Genomic DNA, 6,000 nt, shown 5'->3' on the forward strand with positions numbered 1-6,000 from the left:
TTCACAGCTCCCCAAATCTCTATAATGGGCTAAATTGAAATGCAGGTTTTGAAGTGAAATCCAGACATTGCAGCTGCAGTTTGTCAGAATGAATATCAAACCTTAAAACCCACAATTGATCCCTTATTCTGCGGACCACCTCTTGTTTTTAATAGGGAGGAGTTGGATAAAAGACCTGATCCAAGCCAAATGTTATAATATAGTTTTCAATCCAGTCTCTCTTTAAGGGCATATCTGCATTATGGAGAAAGCCGAAAGGGAGGTGATCTACCTCTCATCCTCTTGACTGGTTAGGAAAGTGAAGGGATTGGAAGAATCTGCAGCCAGAGAGATGGCATTTTCAGTGGTGGCAACTTACTGCTGGAATGCCCTCCCCACGCTGGTGGCTCACCTGGCATTTACTTCAGTCTTTTAGGTGCCAGGCAAAACTGTATCTTCTGACCAAGACCGGGGTGGGGGATGGGGGTCAGTTGTTTTAATGGTTTGTTCTGGTCTGAGATCTGTTTGATGGATAGTTTTATACTGTTTACGTCTCATGGCTTATTTTAATTTTATTGTTAACTTATTATTAAGCCTCCTCAAGCAGGACTCTGATGAAATGGAACAAACATAAACAAATAACAAAGTTTTTTTTAAAAAACTTTTGTTTTCATAGAATAATATTTCCACTGACCGAATGCCTTATGCAATCAGAGTAAGTACTGTGGCATAGGGGTTCAGAGAATGACCAGTAAATATGACGGGCTGAGAGCTCAGCCACAAGCCATCAACAGTACAATCTTATACCCTTCTAAGTGCACTGATTTCAAAGGATTTAGACAGGTGTAACTCTGTTTAGGATAGCACTATAAGCAGCTCTGTGTTTCAGCTCTTCATCTGCAGTGTGGAAATAATACTGGCCTACCCTATAGGGCTGCTATAAGGTTTTCTTTGAGAATGCACTTCAGCTGCTTGGAACACTGAAAGCACTATATAAATGTCAGCTATTACTAGCATGCTGCACACGAACATGCATGCATACTTCATACATGCCAGACACACATATAGATCCATTGCTGCTTCACTCTCAAATACTAAGCTAGTGATACTTATTTGTTCATATGCAGCCTAATCTTCTACAGAGGGAAGCTCCACTGAGCAATACTCAGAATGACAGACATTCATGGCATATCATATCTTTCCCAAAACACAGGTCAGTACATCCACAGAATGTGGGATTGGGTGGGGGGGCTCATAGGTATACAAAGGTACACATGTACATTACTGCTTGTGTACACAATTATGCCTCTTCTGCATATACAAATATGTGCCTATTTGTATCACATGTAGGAGATGTGCTCTGCATCTGTGCAAGTACATGGAGGCAATGCAACCCCCCATTTATGACATCCCAGGTCTCTGAGGCTGGGTTGTTTTTTTCAGAAGCTGCTGAGCTATTTTTGGCAGACAGACAACTTCATTGTACTGTTACATTCTGACAAGCAGTTTCCCATCACCCTCAGCAAAGGTAACTAACTCTGCCACAATCGGTAATTACGATCAAAGACCCTGTGCAACAGCGCCTGGTTTGATCACCGGCTTAAGCTGCCTGCCTTATGTTTTCTCTTGTCCCCCTGGGCACACTGAGATCCATCAAGTATCACTTTCAAAGAGGGAAAAGTTCTCAGATCCTGCTGCTGAAAAAAATACTTAACAGGTTGCTCACGGTCTTCCAGACAGAACCCCCCCCACCCCCCGCCCAATCTCTTTAGAGATCACAAGCAGGAATCAGAAGCTTTGCTAAGTCCTACAGTCAGCCACAGTTCACAAAGGAGGCTTCTCCAGCAGAGAGAAAGTTCTTGAGTTCAGTCCAGCCACCAGTCAGATCTTCCTGATCTGGGTGCCCTCTTTCTCTTCCCTTATTGTATTGACCCTCTTTTTGTCAAAGGCTTTAACATAATAAATAAGTGTCACCAAGTCACAACCAACTCATGGCAACCCCATGAAGTTCTACCTTGTGGTTTTCAAGGCGCAAAATGAGCAGAAAGGAAAAAACAACCAGTTCTTTTTAACCTGGAAAATAATGTGTGGGTAAAACAAATGTTTCATTCACATGTAGGAAGAAATAAATTAAAATAGACTGTTTGGAAGTTCCAGGAATTTCCTCATTACGCTTTGAGAGATATGAAGAAAAAAATCCCTATTTGTCCAGGACAGTTAGCCTCTTTCCCTTCTCTCTGGTCACTGAGGGATTCATTGCTTCTGTTCCTTAATAATCTCCAACCTCCAAAGCATAGTCTTGGAGCATTTCTCCAAAGTTAACAATAGTGTAAATATTTTATTACAACTGAGAGCTTCCCAGGTTGCCTGTATGATATTCTTGAAAAGGTGGTGGAATGTAGTGTCAAGTTACAATGCAGTCTCTCTCATTTTAGTGTGACTCTCTTTAGCATTTCACTGTTAGCAAACCTGAAGTCACATCAAGGAAAAGGGCAGAGGAGCCAAGCAAGGCTGAAGAAACCTTAACAGAGTACTTGAAAAGATGGCTACTGGGAAATTAAGAGCTCATGGACTGTCAGAGTAGTTTGGTGCCCTAAGGAAAAAAAATATCAGTTCCAGGGGGCACCCAACTAAGTTGGTGTTTAGAGTCCACAGGAGTTTTTCTGCAGTCAGCCATTAGGTTTCCTGTGTAGGTTTCCCTGCTCTTCTCTTTGTTATCAGGCCTTTATTTGTTCCCTCTTTGCTGGTTCTGAGCCGCTAAAGCATCTGCATCCTTCAGAGAGGAAAGAAACTGAACTTTCTAGCTGCAATAGCAATAGAGCCACGTAGGCGTTGTCTTGTAGTAAAATGTTGGACTTCCCCACTGTCAAAAGGCATGGAGACAGGCAAATAATTTTTATGGAACAATATAAACAGAGAAATGCCTTTAGTATACAATAATAGTGATCTTTTTAATGTCTCCACTCTGCCCTCAACAAGGGACTAGATCTTATCTGGGATCACGAATCTCCAGATACAGCCTGGTGTTCTTCCGGAATTGCCACTGATCTCCAGATGGCAGAGATCAGTTCTCCTGAAGAAAATGACAGCTTCAGAGGGCAGACTCTAAGATGTAACACAGATTCCAGGTGAAATCCCTCCACAGGCAGTACCCCCAGATATCCAGGAATGTTGTAGGCCCGAGTTGGGACCCCTACTCTTAGCTCCAAGTATATGAGCAGATATGACTGGCCTAATTGAACCCTACTGAAATAATCAAAGCCAGGGATCTGCCTATAAGCCTAGGGCAATAGGATTATATATGAAATAATGATGGAGAGTACCTCTGAACATGTACAGAAAGACTCTTTGTCTATTCTAGATAATCCCAGATTTTTAAGTAAAGATTTCCTGATTTAAGAATCTGGATTTTCAAAAACAATTTCAAATATGCCTTTTTTAAAAATTAAAAACTGAACACTACTAATGTTATTTCCGTTCTAACTCTAAATGTGCTTGCTCAGAAGTAAGTTCAGTTGATTCCAATGGGATGTATACCTGAATAAATAGTTGTAGTCTTGCTCATGTATAAATGGGAATCATAGTTATTACCAGTATTATATCAACAGTAATCGCTAAGATCAGCAGCAATGTGGGTAGGATTCTTGTATTTGTATACCTAGGAATGCTGCTCTCAGTGCAACTGTACATGAGGTCCATGGCCCAAGTGATTCAGACATTCCAGGGTCACCTTCTTTCTCCTGAGGGCAATCCAAGAAAAGCAAAGCTGGCGCTGGATGTTACGAAAACAAACTAATATCTGAAGTTAGTGTGAAAATGTACGACCTCTGATTTCCATGTTAGTGTCAGAGCTCTGCTGCCCTCTAGTGCCCACATTTGGGATGCATAAAACATTCTGCACTAGAACTGGAAGGCAGGGTAAATGAATTCCAGACAAATCAGTACACATCTGGGGCACCCCCAATTGTGTGTGCCTTGCAAATGAACAGCAACTACCACAGGGCTGCAGCCAACCACCATATGCAGGTGATACAGTAATAGCTCCCTAATGGCACGTAGTTTGGCTCTTATTTGGCCACAGCCAAGCAACACTCACATGGAGATAACCGTTGGTAAGAAGAAGTGCTTTCTTGTGGAAGATATTCTTATTCCACATATGGATCTCTTTGCTAAAGCCTGACCATAATTATCCCCTTTTAAAAAAGATTGCAAGTTGTGTTATTGGTTTTGCAATTTAAAGGAGCATGCAGGGCGGGGGGGTGAGGTGGGGTGGTTGTCTATTTAATTATTTAACTCTATGTCTCGTTCCCTCCCCAAAAGAATTGTATTGTGTAATAACACACCCATTCTCAGTTGACTTCAGGTCAAAGTACTGACTGTCATCTACAAGGCACTTCATGGTCTTCGATCTTCATATCTGCAATATTTCCTCTCCTCCTGTGCTCCGCCACAACAGCTTTGATGGTCCAAACAGGGCCTTTGGGGAGGGTGCCTGCCACCCTATAAATGGGCAAAATCAACAATTGCCCATGCATAGACATTCTTTGTTGTGACCCCTGCATGGTAGAATGGCCAGGCTGAGGATGTCTTCTATCTTCCTGAAACTATGTAGAACAGGATAGTTCAGGGTGGCAATTCTATAAAGGTAATAGGACTATATTACAACCAACTGTTGCTTTTTCAAAGAATGAAACTGTGGACTAGACCACAGCATATAGTATGCATGATCTGTTTTCTGTATAAATTGTCCTGCTCCTGCCACATTTATTTATTTATTTATTAGTCTTGATAGACCGCCCTACCCCCGAAGGGTTCTGGGCGGTGTACAATGAGACATACAACAAATACAATATAAGATCTCATAAATACAATATAGCAATAAAACATTAAAATCATTAAAATACATTATAGCAGCAATTCCAAAAATTACAGATAAAAATACATGCACAGATGTATGCACAGATGGCGCCCAACCCAAAGGCCATTGTTATACCATTTTCTGCACTAATGTATCACTTTTTTTGCTTTGTTTCAAATTTCTGTAATTGTGGTCTGATGAAATCCTGTTGATTGCATTGATTTACAGTATACTGTGTAATCTGGCTAGCGCCCACCGGGCAGGGGGCATGAGATGTCCCAGGAAGAGCAGCGGCAGAGGCATGGCCAGTCCGTGGAGGAGGTGTTCCTGGGCGAAGGTGTTCCTGAACGTTTCAGGGGCGTTCCGGGGTGGGGCGGGGCAGGTGACATCACAGCAGGGGTGCAGGGCGCATTAATGCCCCGGACGCAGTTTCCCCTCACTCTGCCTCTGCTTGAGTCTCAGTTAGAAAGGTGGGCTATAAATAAATAAAAATACATTTTATAATTATTGTCATGATCTGCTAGACTCCTACATTCTCAGTCTTCATTTTTTTTAAAAAAAGATCTGTAACTTCAGATTGCTTGCAGTGGCTGTTTCCCCACTTAAGGCAGCATACCTGGCATCAATTAGAGCTTATGCTTTTTCTGTCATAGAACTTTGGAACACACTCACTGAGAAGGTGAGGGGTGCTGTCCGTAGAAATTTTTAGGGGCAATTCAAGCTGACTTTACTTAGCAGGACTTTAGAGGTACAAATTTGGGAGGAGGTGTTGGGAGGGATCTTTGTAAGTTCTACATTTGGATTTGTAAGCCACTTTGAGCCATAGAGGAAATAAAGGGTACCATTAATTATTTTTGTTGTGGTGATATAATAGTAACAGTCAGAGGCTTCCTTTAAAAAAAAATCACAATTGGGAATTCAGATTAACTAGTAGATCATGATACTAGATCAATGCAATATCATTTCATTATAGCAGAATAGCAGTTGCCTTAAAAAAAAAAAAGCATTCCAGTGGCTCAGTACAAGGGAAATGGCAGTTGATGGAGCAAAGTGAGCCCAAAACTCCACTGTCAGTGCAAATGCCTTTGCATTGGTGGTAGGGATGGTAGAAAGGAAGAGAATTCTCATTATGTGAGTATAGCCTCTTACTTGGTTATCTAGGA

Source organism: Sphaerodactylus townsendi, linkage group LG05 (genome assembly GCF_021028975.2).
Source record: "Sphaerodactylus townsendi isolate TG3544 linkage group LG05, MPM_Stown_v2.3, whole genome shotgun sequence".
NCBI classification, from domain to species: Eukaryota; Metazoa; Chordata; class Lepidosauria; order Squamata; family Sphaerodactylidae; genus Sphaerodactylus; species Sphaerodactylus townsendi.